The sequence below is a fragment of the Chlamydotis macqueenii genome, chromosome 6, assembly GCF_036417535.1.
Source record: "Chlamydotis macqueenii isolate bChlMac1 chromosome 6, bChlMac1.mat, whole genome shotgun sequence".
In the NCBI taxonomy this organism is placed as follows: domain Eukaryota; kingdom Metazoa; phylum Chordata; class Aves; order Otidiformes; family Otididae; genus Chlamydotis; species Chlamydotis macqueenii.
In genome coordinates, this window is record NC_141561.1 from 40,536,280 (window position 1) to 40,561,262 (window position 24,983).

A 24,983-nucleotide genomic window follows, 5' to 3' on the forward strand; every position below is an offset into this window, starting at 1 on the left:
TTGCCCAGAGAGGTGGTGGAGGCCCCATCTCTGGAAGCGTTCAAGGCCAGGCTGGATGAGGCTCTGAGCAACCTGACCTAGTCAGGGATGTCCCTGCTCCTTGCAGGGGGGTTGCTGGCAGTGGACGTACCAGCTTCAGTCTAACTGTACACCCAAAGAGTGATTCATGGCAATCTTCACTCAGACTTTGATGGCAGTAAAAAGACACTTTTTGAGTGCAATGGACTGAGTTTTGGTGGACTTAGGATGTGGAGCACAGAATTCTGTCTTTTCTAGTCATTTTCCCTGGAAATCTTGAGTGTTGTCTTTTTAATTGTCACAGATTCAGTGACTTCTCTCTGAGTGGGACCACCACAGCTGACAATGCTGCCTGTGAAATCTCTTCACTGCTCTTCAGATACTTCTAATTCATTTCCCACAACCATCTGGTTGTCACGAGGATTTAACCTCTGTTCTCAGTGGGGCTTTCATTTCCACAGGCAGATGAGAAGCCTGCCATATACTATCCCGGCAAATAAAACCACCGCAGACTTGTTACATCATCAGAAAAGATGCAAGCTTCTTTCTGAGAAATTAAATGACTACAAGGCAAGAGCATGTGGAAAATGAAAGGGGAAAAAAAAATGCCTTGGAAGAAAACAGAAATGAGCTTCTGGCAAAACCAGTAAGATTCTTGTCTTCGATAAATGATGGAAATGGCTATGTAATTTTGGTAATGATGGTTCAAATGTGGGGAGCCAAATGCATCATAGTTCCCCGGGTCTGTTGCTGTCTGGTTTCTTATGGCTGCATCTCATTTTTAAAAGGCCGTATCGTAATACTGCTCTGAGCGCTGTGGCAGTACCTAAGCTTTACCCATCCTGTCAGAGGCTCGAGGCACAGGTAAGTCGCTTAATATTTTTATCTCGTCGGGCATATGTTTGTTATGTGACCCACACATTGGGAGAGCCCTTCTTCCAAATTTGCATTATCCCACCCTGACTGATGAGTTTATAGCTGGTGTGGGGAAGGGCAATGGCATTATGCCAAAGCGCAATTAATTTTATAAGTCAACTCAGCCCATTTTCTTTTGACTCTTTCACACCAACTCCTCTTAATATTCAGCTTCATATGCTGGTGTTCAGGTCAGGGCAAGACAAATTGTCGGTGTTAAGTGCTGCGTGTACATGAAAGGAATATTCTCATAGTGGTAGCTGTGGTGGCAGCGGCAGGTTTCTAAGAATATATCACATAGTAGGCGTGTTGTATCGTTGCTGTCTTCTCTGAGCTCTGTAAATAGTGGGCTGAGCTATTTCAGACAGCTACTCCCCCACAAAGCTAGTACTGGTGAGGGAAAAGCAACTCTCATTTAGTTTCTGTAGAATAAGAATTTTTTTTTTTTTTTAAATGTTTGCAGTCAATGAGCTTTACAAACTGCTGGGCATGGTATTTTGCAGCTAGATTCAAACACATAAGGCAAAATAACATAAATGTGTTATTGAAACTTTAAATTTAAGAATAAGCAAACCAAACTGATTAGACTGAAAAAGGAATTCTCTCCACAGGCACAATGCAGTATGTGCTGATTCCACCGAGGATTTTATGACTTTAGATATGGCGAAGCGTAATGCTTTTACATGGAGGAACAGCATGATGGATGATGATTTTTAGAAGGGAAATAGCAGCGCTGCTCTTCAGCTGCACTTGGAGTTGCTTACCAGCTTTTCTCTTGAGGCTTAATTAAGAATATACTGTCCGTCTTCATATGGAAATACTCACAGACTAGAACCGTCAGTTTGCTTTGATGTTACTAATTGGTGCTTAAAAAGCAGATGTATCCAGGTGTCATGCTTTTATTTAATGTGACTGATTATCATAAACATTGCTGCTTTCTTATATCTCATGAATCTCCGCTTTATGGCCCTGGGAAGCGGCAGGACGCGCAGCCTTGGTTTATGGACTTGAAAAGACAGCCTACCCCAAACAACAAATCGTTCAGTGTTGTCTGTCATCGCAAAGAAATTCCTCTGCCCACTCCTTCCTGTTGCCTTCTGGATGGGAGATGATCCTGTGAGTTTGTGGGATGTTCCTGTTCGCTCCTCACGGCAACGCTGAGTTTTCCGGCTCCCTTAATGCGGCTGCTGTGATACAACCATATAAGTGGCACCAAGCAAAATAATGAAATTGTGACCAAGGTGGCAATTTCCCTACAAGGTGAAGATGCTGATGATTTTGCAGAGGATGTGTTAGGAAGTGGGATGTCTAAGCACACAGCGCTGACTTTTGCCACCCCTGTTCCCTTGATCCTCAGGCTTATCAGAGCATTGAACGATGTCAGGATGCAGCACGCTGCCTGCGGGCAGATTCTTCCTGAGAAGAGTAAAGCCTGGGACTCCAAGGCCCAAGTGTGAGTCTACTGCAGGAAAGCCATAGCCTTCTGTATCTCTTCTATAGTAACTATTAAACGTGTAGCCGGTACCTAGGGGTTAGTGAAGCATCAAAGCCAGCTCAGCAGCAAAACAGTGACTACTTCAGTTGCTGAAAAGGCTGGAAGGCTGCTCATTCTTGTAAGACATCTGTTATATTTCTGCTAAGCCGGTATAAACAACCTATTTAGTAATTGCTGTTTGAGATGACTGCTCCTGAAAGTTTAGTCTTGACTAAGTGGCTGTTTCTGGAGTGGATGTATGTTTGTCTGGAATAAATGTCAGGGAAAAGCAGGAAAGACTTGGTCCATCAGACACAGAACTGAGTAATGGTTCTGATGTTTGTGCTTTGAATTGGTCATGTCAGGAAGTCTTCAACTAGTTGAATTCTTGGGACAAAAGTTGTAAGAACCTGCCATTTCAGTTGTGTTGATACTGTGCAGACTGAAAATGTTGAATAACCACCCTTGTAAGTTATCTGCAGAAAAACACAGCTAAACATAGGTCATTAATGATGAATTACTGGCAGTTGTGCATAATACATTTCTTTTTATATCTTATGTTGTAACCACTGCAAACTCAGACTTTTCATGTGCTCTCTTTCCTGGGAAATAGCTTCAATCAGCTCTACTAACGGAAATATTTTTGCTGGTGTTATAGGAAATAGCACCTAATGGCATCTAACCAAGCAATGGAAGAGCATTTCCCATAATGAACCCTAGGTCATCGCCAACATTTGCTACATACCCCTGGCATTTAGGGCAGATGAGGGGTTTTTGCCGTTGTAGTGACCAAGATTCAGAATATCCTGGGAATAACAGAGGCACAGCCTGGTAATTGCTAATAGGGGCTTACCTTCCCTTCTCTAGGCTCTAGGAGGGGATTCCTCCTCGAAGCTGTTGCAGCCAGATAATTTGTACATCTTCCCATCTACCGCTCATTCTTTGTCTAAGAAATTATTTTAAATAAAATACAGTGTCTTTGCCCCAGTTTTCCCTGCTCCATGTTAAGTGCTGCTAGCAAACAGGGACATGATGAACTGTTTACCTGAACTTCATATTACAATTTCAGGTCCATGGAGCTGGGACAGGTTTGCTTTGGGAGCAGAACTAATACTTTTCGGTCCTTCGGTCCTAAGCGTACACTAAAGACTTCCTCTGTATTCCTGACTGACTGTGACATTTGGTGTGGAAAAAGCACAATCCTATCTGCTCAGATATTTTCAGCTGCATCTAGTGTAATTGCCAAATTGAATCTTGAGATAACTTAAGTGCTTGATTTATTGCAGCCAGCCTGGGAGATTTCTAATTAAGTTGCATAATGCTGGGCTGCTGTACGGAGCCGGGTATCTGCAACTATTTGAGACTATCTCTTTTGCTGTAGGGAAAGTGGTTGTAGTGACGTTTGAAATGTGGCCTGAGGGAACACTGCCGGCTAAAAAAGAGCAGCTGATTTTTTTTTTTTTTTTTGTTATTCTGGGAGACCGAGCATATGGTGCAGCACAAGGCCAAACAAGTTTCTTCCTCTGCTTTGCCAACCTGTCTATGTGTTCCCTGCAGTCTTCCCTCCCTCCTTGGCAGGAAGAAGTTTGGCATGCCTCTTTTCCATCTTATTGTAGTGGTGTGATACTGCTTTTCCCTGTAAACCTGGCTTCTTCAAACACGCTAGGAAGCCATGGCCCAGTAGCCATGTGGGTACTCTGATGCCTGTATCACAAATGCCTTTCATTTCCCTCCTTGCACTGCACTTGGTTGAACCTATTAGTGTATTTTTCACCAAGATTATCAACTGCAGTGTCCAAATTATCTTCACAAAGTGCTAACACTGGCCTCTGCTCCACTGTTCCACTGAACTCAAAGATGAAGAAAGCATTTGTTCTAGAATGAAATTAATTGGCTCTTAAAAAGCAAGGAGAACTGATTTGAGCCTTGATGAGGGCCAAGACCCTTCAACAGAAACTGTTTGCTGAAGAAACCTTTATATTTCCTTTATATTGACTTTATCTGGAAGGTTGGATCTGGCTGGCAATGAATTTGACTCTGTTGTAGTTCTGTGAGACTGAAGTGTGACAGAAGCTTATTAGACAAATCCTGTGAAATCAAGAACGCAGGAAAGTCTAAAAAAAGAGGAAATACAGTGGTGTAGGGGTGGATTGGTAATTCATTTGAGCAGATTTTCAGGCACTCAGTTAATACTTTGTGGTGGAGAGTCGATGCTTCCAGGGGGAGAGCTCAATCGCTTAACTGCATTTAGGTGGATTAGGCTGAGATTCTGCACAAGGCAGAATCTCAAATCTCCAGGCAAATACTTACTTTTGGATGCTTGTCTCCACAGCTGCAGTGTCTTTAATCTCCAGTGCAAAAGGCTTTCTCAGTTTTCTAATAGTACAGCTCAAACATAATAGTAATTTGGTTTTGGGACAACATGGCTACTGCTGTACCGTTACAGTGCCATGGATGCTTTGGGAAACAAAGTATTTATCACTTAGAAAAATGAATCCAAATGCTTGCTGGTGTGGAAAAATCAAGGCCTGGGTCCTGTCTGGTGTTTCATATGCTGTGCAGATAAGAAGCAGCTCTCTCTAGAGTTGAGCTGGGTGCCTGTTGCATTAGCACAGGGAGCTCAAGTGCAAGCGGCATTTCAAAAGCAGAAACAAAGTCAGCTCTGAAGGAACACAGCTCATGAAGAGATTAGCCTGATTTTACTAAAATTCGGGTATCAGTTATGACTAACACAATGGATTTGGGCAGTAGCTTGCCATGACTTTCATGTTTCATCCTTCTAACTGGAGTATACTGCACTGTGTATTCCAACATTCTGTTAGAAATGCATGCAAGACATTAATTATTTGAGCTTGCTATGGTGAGCCTTAAATTTGTTGTAAAAGAAAAGCTTTATAATTCCTTGGTGGAAAGTAGGTGTTCAATATCTGCAGATTATATTAAAAAAACTTACTCTGGGAAGAATGCCTCACTGGCATTCTGCTTTTGTCCTTGACGTAAGCAGCAGGGCACAGTCCTGTTAAATAACACCTCCACCCTGGACAAAAGATTGACATCCTGATGCTGTACAAATGGTGAGGAATCCAACCTCTCTCAGCATGCTGTTGCCATCTAAAACAGATCAAATACTTCTCTCAAATTACTTTCTCAAGAGAGAGAGTGCGAGTTTGCCCTGAGCTTCTGGTGGAGACAGACTTTGCTGTTAGCTTGGAGCTAAATGTCTATAATAGGACTAATTAACATTGAAAGTGAAAAATCATTACGTCTAAAACATAGCTTTTATTCTCTTGTACTTGTGGTATCAGCTATCGCGTAATGTGAACCTGGAGAGAAATGCTGTTATAAGTAAGAATTCCACTTTAGCTTGTCAGGCTGACGTGCAGCACCTAACTTATTGAACAGATTTAATGAGTCAAAAAGTCTCTGGTGTCACTGATTCCTACAGGAGGTATTCTGAACACTTTGCCGGTATACACAGGGCATTAAAAGACTCCAGCATAAATCTTTTGGCATTATTGTATAAATCAAATCCGAATTTACTACAGCACACATTATCCTATTCCTGGGAGGAAACAGAGGTGCCTCACTAAAATGGTGTAGTACCTTAGAAATTGGCGTAGTTAAGAACGCAGGGATGGCCTACCGGTTCAATCAAGAGTCCATACAGCTCAATATGGCTTTGGCCAGCTGGAGATCATAAATGGGACTACAAGGATGGGGAAAAAGAAACAAGCTGTTCATAAAGAGAGTGGTCAAAGCCTCGAAGAGGTTTCTGAGATAAGCTATGAAATTTCCATCCTTGGAGATACTCAGAGTTCAAACTAGATCAAGTCTTGAGCAATCTGATCTAACTTTTAAATTAACCTGGTATTGGATAAGGAGCGAGGGTACTTGGACCAGGTGACCTCCGGTTATCTGTGGCAGGTGGGGCTTCCTGAACAGACGTACGGGTCTGTATTTAGTACCCTTCATGTTTTAGTTCTCTTCCATGAATTTTTCCTTGGTCTTTTTGAACATCTAGAAACTTTGGTTACCCACAGCATCTTGGAGCAAAGTGTTCTACAGCTTGTCTGTGCTGTTAGCTGCCGCCTTCAGTTTTCATTGAAACGGCTTCTTTCCTGTGGTGCCTCCTACCTCTTGTGTTATAAAAGACAATAAATGTCACATGATTTTATAGACAACCAGGATGTTCCCTATCATTCCTATTTTATAGGAAGACACAGCTGGTCCTCGAGCAGAGATGTATGATCCTCCTTCGTGTCCTCGGAGGCCTGGTGCGGTGCAAACAGCTGTGAAGGCAGACTACGCACTTGGGTTGTGCGCCCCAAAGTAACATGGTGTTCTTGGCTATCTGAACAGCACGGCTTGTCCTTGCTCGTACCAAATGGTTTAAAACATGCCGTGGATGACGATAGCTCTCTTCAGTTGGCCAGACCCTCAGGTAAAATGTCCAGAGCTTGTTTATCTTCCATCTTAATTATCCTGTGAGAAGTATTGTGCAGTTGTTTCCCTGATTCTGTCTTCTAAAGACTTGAGTTGTGTGACAGAGGTTATGTCATGGATCAAATGTATTCCTTGGGTCGATGCCCAGCAAGCCAAGTCTGGCACATCCCGCCCTTCATTTGCACGGAGAAATTGAGAAGTGAGTATGAGGAGTTATCTTTTATGCAAGAGACGCAGGAATATTCATCCAATATCCATAAAAACTAGAAGATAATCTCCTGATTCATCCTGTGTGAGTGAAAGGAGAAAATCAAAAGACAAAAGGATGGCTTGTGCTGGTTTTGTTTTCCTCATGCAGGCAGTGCTGGCGCTGGGCGTTGCATTAACAGACCTGTTAATAAAATATTCCACAACAGCCAGAGCAGCTCATACTTAATGGAAAAGCATGAAATGTTCCATTGGGAAACAATTGCCCTTTATGCGAGATGCATTTCTTCTCTCTCCCTTTTGTTCGAGGAATCTAACTTGGAACAAAAAAAAGCTTGTCCCTTCAGACGTCCTCTGTTCGTGCTGCTTGCTCCCCAAACCAGAATCGTAATCCCTTGTTTGGACGACATAATCGGTTACACAAATATCAGTTGAGATAGTGCAGACAGATTATAGCTGCCAGCAGGACGAGGGAGGATGGGTCAAGCTTTAAATACCTCGGCCTTTATGCAACTGTTTTTCCTAAGGATAAAGCAAGAGGAATACAAACAAGAATTCTTTAGGCAGATGGCCTTTCGTAACCCCTCCACGAGGCATCGGCAGCTTGTAAATAAGGAGTGGTCCAGAGAGCAAGCCCTGACTGAAAGGGCTTTCCAGAATTGCACGCGGAAAGCCTCGTTGCACAGCTCAGGGGAAAGATGCTATTGGAAAAATAAAGGCAGATAACTAACAACAAAGAGTGAAAGCCGCTGCAGAAGATAAAATTCTCACTCGATTTTAAACCATAGTTGATGGCTGACCTTTGTGGCTTTTTAGTGCCCTGGTTGTTGACTTGAGAAGATGGAGGGTGCTTTTAGCAGCCATAAGCTGTAGTTGCTTCATTTTCTCATTTGATGTGACACAGAGGTATTCTGCCCTTGGTGCAGGTCATGCTTCTGTTTCCTTAAGGGTGTTGCTAAACTGTAAGGAAAAAGGGAAGTGTGACCTGTTGTGCTCTAAGTATCGAGTGCAATGTAATGTGTGACAAACCCCTGTTTCTAATCCAGATCCATAAATAGATCCTGAGAGTCCCTACAGATCCAGCCTGTTTTCCTGACAAATTTCTCCTGCAGGCAGAGGAGGTGAAGAGTGTTGAAACAGTGAGGACAGAGGTCTGGAAACGCTTATTCAGCCAGCAGCAGATGCGCGTGCAAAGCAGGCAGCTTGCCCAGATGTCTGCTTTTCGCCGTACGTTAGCAGGGTTTTGATTCCTAGCTGGAAAAGGACGTCGTTCAAGACTTCCCAGTGAGTTTACTTCTGTCTTGGTTGTCTAGCTGTTGTTTAAGGCAGCAGTTTTGGTCAATTGTACAGCAAACAGTGCAAATAAAATCCGTTCTTACATCTTACTGAGACCTTCATCTCCTCAGTCCAGCATGTAGGCATTGATGGATTTTTAGAGGCCAGAAATAAATAACAAGCTGCTTGATTTTACCTGTGCTATCAGACAACTGTTTTTGTGGAGTGTTTGAGGGCCTTTTGCTGCATAAGATTTGGAGACAACTATTCCCTCTTCAATAACGGATCTAAGATACTGTGTGCAGAGCTGTGAATCACAGCTGGCCCTTTTGGGTACTTAAATTGGGTGGGAAAACTGCAGCTAAGTAAATCATTCCCCTCTCAGAGTGATTGTCACTGGAGGAGAATTAAATGTCTCCAGGCATGTAGAGTTAGATGGCCATTTTTGCAAAGTGTTTCCATACATGCTTGAAAAACTGTAATGAGTAAAGATGCTTATTTTCCCAGAAAAAAAAAATTATTATTAAAATAAACAGGCTTGACTGCATCAACCTGAGTCTTTGTCAGATGTAGTTCTAAATTCTCCTTTACCTTTAGCATGCCACAGTAAAAACTGGACACTTGAGGAGGAGATTATGAGAAATTAATTAGGAAATTTGGCTGGCAAAGCTTTTTTTCACCTCTTACCAACACGCACGTACATTGTGTGGGCTGCGTGCCCAGTGTGGGTGTAAGGCTTAGCTGTGACTCAGCTACGTGGAATGTAAATGAAGTCTCCTCTAATGAAGTGAGTGGGAACGTTTTGGACTTTCATTAACTTCCTACTGTAAAAAGATAATTCAAAGAGCTGCTTCTAACTCCTGAAAGATGGTTTTCAAAACCTGATTAGAGACGGATGCTGTTGAACTTAAACCTTCGATGAGAAATGTCTGCAAAATCCTCTTATCCTTGGTGCCAAGCGCGATTGGAGAAGTGAAATCTTGTGCCTGAAAGGCACGGACAAATTGAATTTAACACCGAAAGGTTGTCAATAGCTGGAGTCAGGCACTGTCTCTGAGCTGAAGAGCTATTTGAAGTGGTGGTGATTTTTAGTAAAACCAATATTCAAGTAATGACACTTTAATAACTTCAACCAGGGGCCAAAAAGAATAGAAAACAACATGGGATGATGCAAGTTAACTACCAATCAGCTGGGCTAGCTCACCGCCCTCGCAGTTCTGAACTGGTGAGTAGGAATTTAGCCACGAGCCAACAGCAGGACATTTGTTAGATGTACGCTTCGACATACTGCTGAAGATGACCTGATGCTGCAGGTGGTCTTGCGGTGGCCCATAACTGCACTTGATCAGATTTTAGAAAAAAAAAAAACCACGACATTTTTTAGAAGCTGAGACGATCACCTCTCTATTGTCCCCCTCTGTTTTTTGAACTGCAGTTTGTGTGCTGAGCAGGTAGAATAACGCACACAAAGCAGTACGACGTGTGAAGGGTGATTGGGAAGTCCAAAGTAAACTGTAGCACCTCCAGACTTGCAGTGTTTACTTAAGGCATGTTTGGTGAAAGAATTGCCAGAAGACCTCAGGATAATCATGTGTGTTCTACCAGCAATTGGATGCTGATGAGGAGAGGATATAAAATGAATATAAACAGAATTGTAGGTGACATGAAGAGGCACAGGAGTCAAAGGTAATTTTGTAGAGCCGCCCCAGAGTAGCAAGTAGTGTTGAAAATCAGCTGTTCCAATAGCAGATTGTTTGCACAGAACTTTTTTTTTTCCTGGGCGAGGAAAAGCTGGTTGTAGTCAAAGATGACAGGGCAGGTTAGAGGCTGGAGGACAAGCTGTGGCCAATTTCAGGAACGTAGCCGCCAAGGTACCTGCCTGGTGCACAACTGCTACAAGCCTGGGCCACGGCAGGAGAGGACAAACCTTGGCGGGATGCGCGAGGTGAAGGAGCCATCATGCAGGAGCCCCAACCAACACAGCAGGGAAGCAGCTGTGGGGCTGTAACAGCTACTGGAGCAGAGCAGCTTGCCATGTGCAACCCCCGTGGGGGCAACAAGAAAAACTGCGGCAGCAGCACGAGGGCACTTGGAAATGAGAGAAGATTGTCCTCCGCAAAGCGAAGTGAGAGTGCAGGATAAGTACTACCTTGTGAGTTCTCTGTGCTCACATACACAACGATATGCAAACATGGGCAGCACTCAATGCCTCTGATTCTGAAATAATTTACATAGATGAAAGGTAGAGGCCTGGTAGTCTCCGTGTTTGTGTTACGTTACGGGCGTGATCCACTAGATAAGGTTGAAGAATCTGGCCTTCGCATCATGAAAGCCTGGATAAATAATTATGCCCGTTCCTTGGTGGGTAATAGCTCAACGGAGCAGTAGCTTACCGTGTGCTGCTGGCTCTCCTAGGTGTGATTTACTCTGCTGCAGCGTTTCAGTGTGCTCCTGGCTGTCAGCCTTGGGACAGGCTAATGCCTTTACGCTCTGAGTATGTGTGTCTTACAGCTCGTGCTGGGGCACGTGTCCTATTTCGGAGTGAAGATGCCCAAAAATTAACCTGATATCTGGAAGTCTGTCCTTACATTTAGGTAGTAAGGATGTGATCAAATTAAAATTCTGTGACACTGGCATTTCTGAACTAAAATTTAGAAGTCACAAATGGAGTTGGCTGGAAAAAGCCTGACTGACTAGAAACAGAGTCTGGGACGAGACAAGAGTTGAGGTTGTTTCCTTGAGCTAAGAAAATGGCCAAGCCACAGCTGCTGGTCTTGTCTGGAGCAGACAGCTGTAGGAAACATTGTGCTGTGCAGCAAAAAAAACCCAAATATTAGGATGCCGTGAGACCACTTGTAGTTTGGCTAAGCTCTGTGTGCAGCTCTTGCCCTCTCCTTGTTGCAGCATCATCCTTAGGGGCGAAGCAAGAGCAGAATCTGCCCTGCTGGCAAGCAGCCGTGAAGCTCCTGATTTTATAGTTGAATGATAAAGCGCTCATTAATATTACACTACGATCGCTGTGTGGAGGATGTCACCTGTCACCTAACACCTACATGGCAGCAGGAGCAACAGGACTGGGTCTCAGTGCCAGCCTTCAGTAAGTTAAGTAATTAAAGAAAAAAGCAGGAGCAAAAAATACTGTGAGGTGTAGCTCTCCGGTAGGAGACATGACTTTGAACAGGGGTTAGAGAGATAGGTAGGTGAAAAGGTAATGGCCTGCATAAGAAAATGAATCTTGGGCTCCTGTGGGTCATACCTATGGAGAAAAAAAAATTAAAGGATTTAAGCTGGACTAGAATAAATTAAACTCTTGCTCAAGGGTGTATCACTGTAGATGCGAGAGGACACCTTCAAGGGAGAGGTTATTTTGATGCAAAGAGTGCTGTGATTCACAAGTGCTTTTTTAAAAAGTAAAATGTTGACGTAGAGCTCTGATGCTGGGTAAACACACGGAAGCAAAAACCTCTCAGTGTAGGATCTGCTGCTCCAGTGATCCCCATCGGTCAGCGTTCGTGTGCTTCAGCAGTGCTGGGAAATAGCTCTGGGCAGGCAGCAGATACAGGGATTGGGTACAAATCCACAATTCTTGTTACCTCAGTACCCATAGAATAAAATAATATGTTGTTAAAAATATATTATTTTTTTTTCTTTGAAACCAGTGGTAGATTAGCAAAATGTTAAAACTTACGAAGAGTATGAAAGTTTAGACATGCTCATGACATAGCGTATGTTCTTTGTGGTATTTCCTTTATTTTCTTTATTTTCTTTATTTTCTTTTTTTTCTTTTTTTTTTTTTTTTTTTGGCACTAGAATAACTTCTTAATATTCAAAACTGCCCTGATGTTTTCTTCCTGTGGATTTCTGAGAGCGGCCGGATCTGGAGGTTAAACAATTACAGCTTTTGAAAAGCGAAAGGGTTGGGAGCACCAGTGTCATGATGCACAGCCGGAAAAGAATTTTTTGCAACAAAAAGATCTGTTCATGAATTCTGAGTATTTATAGCTCTGTGAGCTTTCCTGCGGAGTTTATCTCCATGGGAAGTTATTAGCTCAAAAGTGAGCTTAGTCACAAGCCGCTTATAGGGAATATTTCTATTTATAATATTCTCATTTCAGGAGCTGGTGCTTCTATGACATGATTATTTACTAGTTGAGGTGTCCAGCACTGCTCACGTCAAAATCTGTTCCTTTAGATATCGCTGTCTTAATGGGGAAGGAGCTATAAAACTGTGACAGGTAAGAGGAACACATGCGATGTGAAGGTGGGATGGAAGCGGAGAAAGATGTTGAGGCCCTCTTGCTTGCCCAGTAACCCTGTATTTACACTGACCAGCCAAACAGGAGTTCCCGTGGCAAAGGGAGTGGAATAACGGCAAACGTATCAGTGCTCCCGTTGTGCATGCTATTTTTTCGGCCATGTGCTGCTTTATCTGATCGGCGGTTTCTGAAGCAAACATGCCGCTTTGCAGCGCGGGGTGAACGAGGTGTACATATGTCAGCGCAGCAGAACAGCTTGGAGCGTGAACTGATATCAAGGCCGTTCGTGCATGAGGTAATTTGTTTTATAATAGCAGCGGAAAGCCTGCTTATGCGTCGGCGAGATGCAGCAGCCTGCTAGCCATCAGGGAATTAAAATACGATTGCTGGCTGAATATGCTAATAAATATGAACTTAGGCCCAGATGGATTTTATTGGGTTTATGGCCATGCAGAGCCTCCCTGTTTGTTGCCACTGCCACAGTGCCGGGATGTGAATCTTTCAGCTGTTTTTACGTCTCTCTGCGGAAAGTTGTGTCTGAAGAAGCTGCACCCCTTTCCCGCAGTTGGTGTGGGGCTGGCTCCGTGGCTACTGCTGGAGTGAGCCCATGGTAGGCCGCAAGCAACGGCTGTGGCTCGGTTGGGACCGAGGGTTTACGATATTTGGAGCTGTTCTGGAGTTTGATAAGGCCCTTCAGGGATCGGCGAAGGGGGGCGGGAGGAGAGAAAGTGAGAAACAAGGATAATGAAGGATTGAGCCTGGGGAGTGTTCGTGAATAAGCAAAACTTGATTCTTCCATCTTAATTCTGATTTTAGCTTTTTTTAGGTTTCTCAGTGAGGTTTCACTTGAAGGAAGGCCTTAACATCAACCACTGTCTCAGTGACTTGCTGCCCTTCTAGAACAGCTTTCAGTACCAGCATATCAAGAAAGTTAAGGTTTTATTTTGAGCTCCAGGATTATTCATTGCTGTTTTACTGGATGGAAGAAGTTACTTGTTCTTTTCACAAGATGCAATGTCACTAGTTGTGACTTCACTGAAGGTCATGGCCAAGAGAGTTTCACACTAGGTTGACTTTAATTATAGAAGAAGACTGAAAGTGGAATTGAAGTGTTGGAGTCTGTTATGGAACATGGGCAATGCAGGCGTAGGTTTGTGGAGCATTGCTGTGAGGTCAAATGATGCCGGGGTGTGTGTGTGCTGTCAGTGGCTATGTGCTAGACTTCCCTTGCCAGAAAAACACCTGGGCTAGAGCCAGGACAAGCCAGGAACCTAGGTAAACCCCAGCACAAGCAATGCTCTTAACCTACGGAGGGCAATCCCGCAGGAACTAAACACTGTGGCAGAGGTGGCTGCCAGGGACAGGGTCCAGCAAAAGCCCAAGGTGAGGTGATGGGCCAGAGATGGAGTCCAACCAGGGAGTGAGGAGCAGAGACAGTGCTGGAAACAGGCTACCTGCATGCTGGAGAGGGATGTACCTACCGTGGAGCCAGGACTGGGCACCTGAGGATGAGCTAAAGCAGAGCCCCTGGGCCATGGGCAGGGATGCAGGTAGATACCCCCTGTGCAGGGCAATTAGGGCCTATTGGTGCCTTCAGGGCACGGACAGATTATCAGCAGAAACCCTTCTACCTGAAGCTGAAGTCAAGAAACACACTAGACTCAGGTTTGGGATGTTACTGCATCATTTGCTTTTGTCAAAATAAGGACGATTTACTGTGTCTCCTTTTTTTCCCTCTCATACAGGAAGCTATAAACACTGACTCAGCTGTCTGTGTTCAGAGGGTTTATCGCTCAGTGCTTGGGCTGCCTTAGCAATTGCAGAATCCATGAAGACTGCAATATCAGGCTCCTCTCAAACCCAGCTCCTAGCAGCCTCTGCGTACTGTGGTTAAAGCCATTAGCTGAGCTCCTTTCCCAAAAACTCCGCAGTGCCGCTCATTTACTGTCACTGGGTAGTATTAACTGTTGCTATGGACCCCTAAGGGTGTATTTTTTAAAATATTAAATATGCTAAGTGGCATTCCAGACAACCCTTCGGGAAGCTGAGGTTGACGCGAGTTCTTGGTGAGGCAGCACTGTGATTCATAAAACCGCAGCAGCTCAGCTCGAGCTTACCATGGAGTGCCTGAGTTTTATGCCATCAAATCTCTCCAAATGGGATTCATGAACCTGAGATAGCCCGGTGCCAACATCTCCATTTGCAATAAGTTTTACCGAAATGTCCACAAAAGGCTGCAAGCCCTGCTGCCAGATTGCTGGCCTGTCAAGCATCGCTTTTTGACAGATTTATTTTGCTTTTCACATAGGCTGAGGACTATGCGCTACCTTAAACATTTGTGAGAATGAACAGACTCAGCCTTGTTTTACCAAGAAGGAGAACTGGAGCTGCAGATGTCTTTAAAGCTAGAAGGTCATCTGGAAGCATAAACTGCCACTAATAAGCCGTGTCACGGGCAGATCTCTTGTGTGATGTCTGTACTGATGGGTCCTTGACTCCAAACAAAACATGACCTGCGAAGCCCTTCCTCTGATGGTCAGCCTAAGAAATAAAACTCCTGACCTTCATATTTATCTACGCGATGTTATTCCTGATGATACTTCTTTCTTTCCAGACCAGAAGAAACTTGCTGTCACCTGAATGTGTGTTCCCAGTCATCTCCACCTCTGCATCCTAAACGCGGGGAGAAGCCTGCCAATCCACAAAAAATGTGCTGTGTCAATCCTGATAGTGAAGAGGTAACAGCTCCGAACAAAACAAGGCAGTGACAAATTTTTAATGCTGCTATAAACCACTTTGAAATGAAGCATATCAATGCCTTATGTGGAAAACTAACGTGATGCAGGCAGGACTCAAGAGCTGGCAGTATTTCATAGTTGTTGGTTTTTTTTACACTCATCCCACATGGAACTGGGTTTATTTCCAGTTGCACAGTCAGGTTTTTACCCCTCAGTCTTGCTGGTGTCTCATGTTGACATCAGCAGGAGCCTTCATCAAACACATTTGTCTTCATACTGATAGTTTTTATAAAATTGGGCTGCTTGCCGCTCAAGGAAATTGTAGTTCGAGAGGAGTTCAAGTGGTTCCTCAGTATAATTCATTCCCTGAGAAGATTAAGAAAAGCTTAAATCTGGCAGCACGACTGCTTTGCCTGTAAGAAGCAATGCGTGTTTCTTACCCAGTCTGACAGAAGAAAACTAAGACTCGTGGGTTTTAATGAAAAGCAGAACGTCACTAAATAGAAGTCCAATCTTCGGCTGTCTTCTGCAGAGGAGAAACGTCTCAGTGTAACCTTCAGGCAGCTCCCAATCTTTGCCTTGTTTGACCCTCAGCCAAACGGAACGGTATAAGCATGCAGAACGGCAGCGATGTTTATTTCCTCTGCCACGGAAGCTGTGAAACGTTCCCTTGTTGAATCACAGTTAAGATGTGTGTGGAGGAGCCTGGGGCGGGAAACATCAGACAACTCATAGTTTTGTTTTCAAGAGGAGTTAAAGCTAGAAGACAAAGCAGATATGCGGTAGCTTCCGAGATCTCTCCTGTCAAAGCTTTGAGAGACTGATGACCCTTTCACTTGTGCAGTGCACAAGTTGTGCAAAGCAGGAGGAGTCAGGGCACAAATGGCCTGAGCCTTTCCTCAATATTTTAAGGAAGCGAGGTAATTGTTTGCTTAGCTGAGGGCTTGAGGAATGGAGCTGGTCCCTCCAAAAGCCAAAGAAATGCTTCAGGTGGTGATGGCAACCTAATAAAATGGGTTCTTAACTGTTTGTAGGCTGGAAGAAAACAGTTTGGAAAGAATATTTTCTACTAGAAGGGGTTGGTATTTCAGTCTGAGCTTTTCTCTAAGCATGCACAGAGGGAAAACTGGACAAAGAATATGAATGAAAACCGTTCAGTGGGTGCTAATAAAACTAGTCACTAACTAAAGACTGCTTGTTTCTTCCAGCCAAATCCTGTAACTGGCTGAAAAGAGACCTCAAACAGCATCAAGACCCTTTCTCCGCCTCTGTGGCAGGGGGTGCTGGTTGAAGTTGGTGTGTGTTTCGCCCCCACAACAGCACTTTTCTGGGAACGCGTGAGCTGGTACGGTAAGTTCACTCTACTTGGACTTAGCAACATAAACCTTTAGCACCCTTTTTGTCATCCTGGCTGTGCAGCTTTGTCCTCTATGGCTAACCCAGCAAGAGTACTTGAAAAAACTTGTGACTAAATGTCATTGAGCCCCTGGAGCGTATGCATAGCTCCTCAGGGGTTAACGTTTGAGTCCCTCGCAGTACTTTGTTTGAATAGTTTTCTTGGCAGAAGTGACTATCAGTACCCTAGGCTTGGAAGTATTGATTTAACCCCAGGACTGTTATCTTGAAGTTTCTAAAGACCTAGCCTCCTCTCTCACACTCTCTGATCTTCACATAAAGGCACGCCTTCCTGTGAGCCAGCTGAGAACTAAGCCCCAGAACTGCTTTGTAGAGGCACTTCTCCTCACTCTGAGCAGGACTTGCCGTGCGTTCGTGGTGAAGGATTTGCACTTGCTCCGCTCTCAGCCTCCAAGGATGTCAACTCAACTTTTCGACTCTTAGCTGCAGATTTGTAGTCTGAGGGCAGGTCAGTGTGGAAAACTTTTCTCAAAAGGGAAAGCTGACATGAAAATGTCACTTCGGTGAATTGAGGAAAAGTTTTAAGGAAGTGTTTCTTAATTATCAGTAATAGTCTTTGAAGTGCAAAGCTGAATGACTAAAGCTTCTGTACTCAAAGGACACTAAATGATCTGCAACTGGGAAAATGTGTTGACCCATCTTAAGCATGTCAGTCTTCTCACAATCGTAGATTATCGTTAGCAAGACAGAGCCATACTCTGTTCTGCTTGGATCCGTTACCACCATCTCTTTGTGTGGGCTTGTACTTGCCAGTGCTCTTCTAGAGCGGCTTCCTTTTCTTTCACCTGCAAAGACAAGAATTCAAGTCTTGGTTGCTTCACTGTTTTTTGATTTTTTTTTTTAAAAGTGCACTAAACTGTGCTGAAGCATAACTGTGAACAGTTGAGCTATTTAGCTACAAACTTCATAAAAACTTTCATAATTCATGTTTTGTCTCTTCCCTCCACAGAGGTTAAACTGACTTAGATTTTCTCTTTCTTGGCTTCGAGATAACAGCATCAAGCGGTTTGTGGACTGTCCAGGAAAAGACTAACTTGGTTATTGTGCTGTATTTTCAGATACTCTAGCAGCTAAGGACTCCTAGATACCGTGAGTTCATGAATACTTAACATGTAAACGTGATCAAACCTGCGTAAGCCCTAGCGTTCGCGCTGGTGCAAGTAACAGCGATGCCATATGGGACAAAGCTGCGCCAAAGGTTAGGACGCGGAGTGCAATTTGACCACCTATGGCTGGTGAGTTTCCGGCATCACGGGCATCAGTAGCTTCAACCGGTGTGACAGTAAGAATTAGCAAATAAAAAGGTTTGACCAAAGTTTGAAGTCGTTTGAGCCTTCAAACGTGGCCTGGGAAGAGGAAAAGACCTTTTATTGTCCATTCAGATTGTGTAAGGGAACCTATCAAAACTGGTGGGAGTTCAAGTAACGTATCAAACCGTCGTGATGCATTGCAGGAAGGCACTTGCCTAATGCACAGTATTGCCGACTGGCTCTGTATCATTCTAGTGTTTTTCTTACAGCCCGTGCTCTCTGGATGGGGTTCAAAGAAGCTGCTGAGCCATGAATGGTTCAGGTTAAGGTGACCCTAGTGTTACAGTTTAGTCCTGATGTTTAAGCTATTTTTATCTGGCGTTCTAGGTGTACTCGTGTAGTGTGCTCTGGCAATGCAGCATATCGGTCATGTATATGAACTTGTGTGAGTCTCTGCAGCCAACGCTGGCTGACATAAATAACAGTCCAGAAGTTGTCCTTGGGTTTGACCTGACTGGCAATGAGGCAGGTGGAGGGGCTGAGGGCCTATTCACAGAATCATAGACTGGTTTGGGTGGGAAGGGACCTTTAAAACCCATCCAGTCCAACCCCCCTGCAAGGAGCAGGGACATCTCCAACCAGATCAGGTTGCTCAGAGCCCTGGCCAACCTGGCCTTGAACATTTCCAGGGATGGGGCATCCACCACCTCTCTTGGCAACCTGGGCCAGTGCTCCACCACCCTATTGGTGGTTGAATAACTGGTTCACTGCATAGAATTTGGTAAATTGGTGTAAATATATAGATTCTTGAGTAGTCACTTAGGCTTATTTTAACTGTTGATAGCCTGATAGCTTGAAGCTGATACATGTGATTTCGAGAAACGTTAAATAAATCTTTCCTTATTTGTGTGATGAAGTACACATCTGTGTGATGCCCAAGGAAGTAGGTGTGTGGTGGAGGATGATGACAGCAGATAGAGGAAGGAATATGTTAGGTCACTACTAGGCTCTAAACAAGAAGATAGCTAGGCTACACGGCTTCCATAAGGTAAAAGCAAACAGTGTGCATTACAGGTGGGAGGACGTGAAAAGCTGCGACAGTCACCTGTAAGGGTTGTTCTAGGAGCACATGACTGAGCCATGCTCTAAGCTGGGATGGTTTTGTCTCTAGTACTTTTTGCTTTTTACACTTCAGCACTTTAAAGTGCAAGAAATGGTGAAGTACCGCTTTCCAATGCAAGTCTGCACAGCCTGGGAATGTGGATTTCCAGCCAAAATACTTCTGGGGACTTGAACCATCCAAGCAAATCTCTTGAGTCAGCTGAGGGGCTAAAGTCCCATAGTACTGTGTGGTGCAGCACGCGGAGAGAAAGGGTTTTGCCAAGAGTGAAATAGAGAACAGAAGAATAAAAGTATTGTCCTTGCTCTCAAGACAGGCTAGCCAGGATCTCAAGGATGAACCAGGAACGAACTGGAATGGGCAAACTAACAAAGTGGAATGGATGGTAAATGGAGGGGAGATTCCAAAATGCAACTAAAAAGAGTGCTCAGGTTGGACTCCTTCTTAGTGAGTTTTTGCTTCCGTCCCTTCAGCAAGTACTTGAGTCAGCAGGTATGAGTGGTTCAGAAAACAGAGCTAAAAGGGCATGGCGTCTGGGAAGGGGGAGGAAAAACCAGGTAGTTATTAGTAATAACGTAGGATAACTAGCATTGCAGTGAGTAAATCAGATTTAAAGGGTAAACTTTCCTTTTTGAAGAGGAATTGACTATTTTGACTGCATATCAATTACTTTTTGAAAAACCAGAATTCAGTTTCTGTGAGGAAGGACTGGAACGAGTCCCCTTATTGCTTGCCCTACGTGGTTTCAGGGCGGGTGAGCCGGTTGGTAAGAGCACGCTAATAAGCAGCTGGAATGTCAGAAGAAGCATCTAGAAAAATCAGTTTAGGCTTCCATGCAAAAGGTGTTGATGGTATGGAAGGCAGCTGAAAGATGAGGTGTAGCTGGAGGAGAAGTACAGGCACAAACTCATTTGTATGAGGATGACGGACAGGGCCCCAAGCAGCAGAGACAGATTTCCTGTGATGTGGGCTTCTGTTCCTGCTATTTAATTTGTTAAATGCAAATTTGCATGCTTCGCTGCCAAGAGATCTGGGGGTTTTGGACAGGAGGACATGACTGTAAAGCAGTTTGAGAGACAGAGGTTAGAAGGCAGGTCAGACTAGGTCATGGGTAAAATCTGAAGACAAACTGAGATTCAGTGGAGGAGAGTTGGAGAAGGAGGAATGACCAACAGGAAATGAAGCTACAACAATAAACTTTATCCTGAAAAATGCCAGATTGTTTTTCATTCCAGTAGGAATATCTGTCTTGGTTCTCAGGGTAGGACTCAATTTGGTGGGACAATAAAGGAAACAAGTAGTTCTCTGGGGAAAATGTGACGTGCCAGATGTCCAGACACTGGGTGAAGTGCTGTGCTCTTCCTGCTGAAGTTGGTTTTAAAATACATAACATTTAGATTTCTTGGAGTAAAGATATGGAAGGACAAAGGTCTCCTTCAGACCAGAGGAAAACATATGCGCTGTCCTGTGCCCATGAAGTCAGCTAGTCCCTGTTCCACCAACACTTCCAGAGCTCCCTAGGCTGGGTTACAACGTGTGTTGTTCACAGTGGTCCAGTTTCTGCAGCTTTCTCCATGGATTGAGAGGTGTGATGAAGAGAACAGAGTCTGCTTCACCCAAATGTGAATCGTACCCCAGCTGGGAACGATCTGTAGCTACATTGTGAGAGGAAATACTTGTTAGAGAAGAGGAGTCATGGAACTGAAGAAGAGGGAGAGAGCTGCTTGTGGTTCCCAGTGCACCTTTGAGACCAAAGTTTACTTGCTTCATCTCTTGGTGTAGCTGGCCTCACAGTCTGTGGTTTTCTTGGGCTAATAGTGCTGTGACATATGCTTTTTTGGAGAATAATAGTTATGTGTTCACTTGTGTATAATAGTTACGGCTCACTGAATTTTAACAGCTTTGTCAGCTGGAGCACGAAGCCCTTTAAACCGCATGTTCCTCTTGTAAAAACTTTGCTCAGGAACGACCTTGTTGCCTCACTTAGAGCAGAAAAACACAAGATTCAGCAGTAATAGTTTATAGCACAATGGTATTTTCTGGATGCTGCCTGGCTCAGTACTAGATGCATTCAAAGGTACTAAGACAACAATTACCTTATCACAGACGTTGATGGCCAGCCATTGGTGCTCTTTCCATGAGTTTTGAGGATTAGGTTTGGATCACTAAGTCTTGGATTAAGGAGCAAGGTCGGCATGTGAAGACATTTGAGTGAGTTTAATAATTAGGAACGATAACATGTGCCTACACCTGTGGCAGGAGATCTAACTTGCAGTTCTTTTGAAAGAATGGGAGAAATCTATTTTTCAAATCCTGGCCGAGAGTTAAAGGCTCTGGCCTTAGCTTTGACTTGAGAAGGTCATTGTCCTTCCTGGTAGGTGACAGTCTTTTTGTCTCAAAAGGATTATTTGGAGGAGAAGAGGAGAAGGGAGCAAGCCTCCGTTGCCCATTTGGCTGTTATTAGCAATGTAACATGAGGAAATCTGAGTTTTCAAGCTGACGTTATTTAACTACCTAGGCTTTAGAAGGAAGGCTGCTGGATTTGTTTTGCCAGCTATCTATATATTAGAAATATAAACCGTCGTGTGATAGTACTGTTTGAGAAATTTGAGTAATTTCTTTTTGCTTGCCGGTCTTCTCTGGTGATTTTACAGCCTTTGTGGTTGCAGAGTGCCACTGGGAGGATTAAGTAATGATTTGCCAGTCTTTGACACAAAGTAAAATGTATGCCAAGGGCTTTTGGGTCTGAGACTTACAGGATATCGTGCCAGGACATGCCAAAGAAGCTCTCAGAAGATGGAAATGATTGTGGTTTTATTAAGAAATGTAAAGAATGTGAAGTATTGACTTCAATAAATGTCAGTCTCTAGCTTCCAGCTCACTACTGCTGAGACAATTTCCTCTTACTTGAGCAGAAGTCGGGAAGGATAACAACCAAGCTGGAAAATGTTGGCTATCAGCCTCTGTCATGAAATGGAAGAAAATAACATATCAACGTTGGGGTTTTTTTTTGTTTTTTTTTTTTTTTTTTTCCTTTCCAGTAATTCTATCATCTTTGAGATATTGACACAGGAGTATAAATCCTGGTTAGTAGTAGAAAATAAAGGCGCCGTAGCCTTTCAGAGGTTGAAGTTCACCCTGGATAACAAGGTAAGACACATTTCTACACGATGCTTAGAATGAAGTCCTCTTATCTGTTGTCACAGCTTACCTATTGCTGGCTCTTGCTGGCAGAGCCAAATATCTGCTGTGTACCTACCTGACCGGTGAGCGGGGACGCGCCTCTGTAGTCACCATGCGTTTCGGAAGTAGCTACCCGGTGCAAATGCTTGGAGCTTTGGCCTTCGTTGCAGTCAACGGGAGTTTGCTGCTCTGTGGCCAAACAGTACCCAGACAGTGAAGGACATTTTAATACCAAATCCACGAACAAATCAATTTACTGCAGTAAGCTACTTAGTGGGCCCATCTGGTAGCTGCTAATTTACAGACTGGGCCATCTGCTACTGTCACAAGCTGGGAAGACTGGAAAAGTTACCCAACATAGCCAACAGTTTAGCTTTGTTTTCATTTTTTTTTTTTCCCCTCAATGCTGTGTTTTGTTTTGCTGCTAACTGACGGCAAAGGCAGCGGTTTCTGTTCTGAAATCCAGATTTCTCAAACCTTGGATAATCTTGTGCGGCTGGGCGATGCTGCTGCTGTGACTCAGCAGTTGTCCCTGGGTATGTTTATGCAGCACTCGAGCTGCTGACAGCAGAATGGTTTGGGAAGCTGTGTTTCTACCCAGTGCCTGCATATTTTAGCTTGGTGTGACAGGATGTGTGGAAAATGTATTTTAAATGTATGTCATTAAAACCTTGCTCCTCTTGAGTTGCAGAATGCCTTCTGCTCTAATGGAAACAAAGAGATGGTAGAATTATAGAATCACAGGATGGTTTGGGTGGGAAGAGACCTTTCAAGACCACCCTGTCCAACCCCCCTGCAAGGAGCAGGGACATCTCCAACCAGATCAGGTTGCTCAGAGCCTCATCCAGCCTGGCCTGGAACGCTTCCAGGGATGGGGCATCCACCACCTCTCTGGGCAACCTGGGCCAGTTTTCTACCACCCTCAGTGTAAAAATTTTTTCCTAATATCTAATTGGAATTTGCCTCCTTCTATTTCAGGGAAATAAGGCTGTGTGATATGGAGAGCAAATCTGTTAAGAGCTGCAGATTTTTTTTCTCTGTTGGAGTTGGTTTTGAACATGTGTGGGGAACAAGAGATGAAGGTAAGTTGCAAATTCAATTCTTCAGTAAAGGTCAGCTCCAAAGAATTCTTGCAAAATGTGCTCTGTCAATGTGGGGTCAATCAAGTACTGCTGGTGCTCAGGAGGCCGTGACAAACTTGGAGCTCGGCTCCCCGTGTCTGAAGTAGGACGCATCCCCTGCCTCCGTGGCATGCTGCCACTGCGTTCCTCAAAATGGGCAGCGCTTGCTGGTATCTTCCTTCAAATCAGAATGCAAACCAGCCACCTGCTTCAGCTGTAACAGTGTTGGTGCTTCTCTGATGTTGTCCCTGTGCAATCTGAATGCTTCGTTAATGCCAGTTTAATTTCTCCTCTTACTGTGTGGTGTCTGTCTCCGTGAATGCTCGTGTGCTCTGGTTGGGCACTCTCTCCTGCCTGAGTGAGCTAATGGTTGGTTTTGTTTGAGGCCTACGTGACTAGGTCTCGTGATCCGCTCTTAGCAGATGCCAGCTCTCACAGTGCTTGTAACTTGGATACAGTTTTCTTTTTGAAGATGATGTGGTGAAGCCGAGCTCAATGTGTTACTACAGCAGAAAATCCTGACTAGGAAAAGCCTTAGTCTGAGTACAGTTCTCCTTTGAGAATCCATTTATGTGCCCTTCAAAAGGGGGGCTGTAATTTAATCCACGCTTGTTTTGCGTTAACTGGATAATGTTTTAGGCTCTGGCAACCTGCGCAGTAGAAGCAGCGGCATAGAGGATTTACGTACGCTTCAGCTGTACAGATGGTGAAAAGCAAATCAGCGCAGTGGACCCAACATTGACCTTCTGACGGTTTGACCCCGAGAACACCTTTGGCCTTCCCTGGATTAAGTTGGCAGGTCATCCTAAGAGGGGAAAAACTCAGCAATGACCAAGCCCTGCAAACCCAGCGTTTTTGGTGGTGAGAAAAAGCCCCAAAGCCTTTCCTTGCTTCATGAGACTACTGGTGTTCTGCCTACCAGCACCAAGGTGTTCTCCTGGATGTCTGGTGCTGCAATTCCTTTTTCATCCGAGCATGCTTTTCCTCACTTGCTGTGATTGCTTGTGTTTTCCTTAGGGGGCACATTAATTGAATTCTCTGTCAGACTCTGCTTTAAGAATTAGGAGGGCCCAGAGGAAAGATTACCAATAGGGGTCCTGTGGCTAATGTGATTAAAAATTATTTGGCTGCGGAAGAGAGAATGTTGTTGTTCTCCATTGTATTTCTCCGCAGAGAGATAACACTGATGCTGAAGCGACAGGTCATACATGTTTAATTTGAACGGCTATAAAAAGAAGCTTGCAGTGGGGCTGCTCGTAGGGAATTTAATAAATAAAAGTTATTACCAGAGCTCAGTATAATCCCAAGGATATATCTTCCTGTGCTGTTCTTGGAACCAAGCTATCAAAATATTAAGCTAGGAACTTGTTGTGTTAAGAGCAGATTAGAGCCAAAAGGCAGACTTATCTGTTTTTTATGATGGAATTTGGGTGCTGAGCACTGATCTGTTTTGTCCTCCAAAGCTTGTATGTCAATGCTGCTAGACTGTTTTACAGCTGGGGACTGGAGACTGGGATGAAATAATCAGCCCAAGGTTACCCTGGCTCTCCTTGCAGTGGTTGTGGTG

The 24,983-nt window shown here is 44.1% G+C and overlaps 1 long non-coding RNA gene across 2 annotated transcripts in view; it reads left to right on the top strand.

Annotated features, from left to right (window-relative positions):
- The window catches only part of LOC147600260 (uncharacterized), a 41,412-nt gene extending 16,864 nt beyond the window's left edge, over positions 1–24,548 (top strand). The window contains exons 3-7 of one of the 2 annotated variants that reach the window (XR_015258941.1): positions 15,203–15,326; positions 16,535–16,676; positions 22,154–22,262; positions 23,274–23,377; positions 24,056–24,548. This is a non-coding gene — a long non-coding RNA (uncharacterized LOC147600260). Of the gene's footprint in view, positions 1–15,202; positions 15,327–16,534; positions 16,677–22,153; positions 22,263–23,273 lie in introns of both variants that reach the window. The other variant, XR_015258940.1, reaches the window with a different exon arrangement.
- The last annotated feature ends 435 nt before the right edge of the window (positions 24,549–24,983 follow it).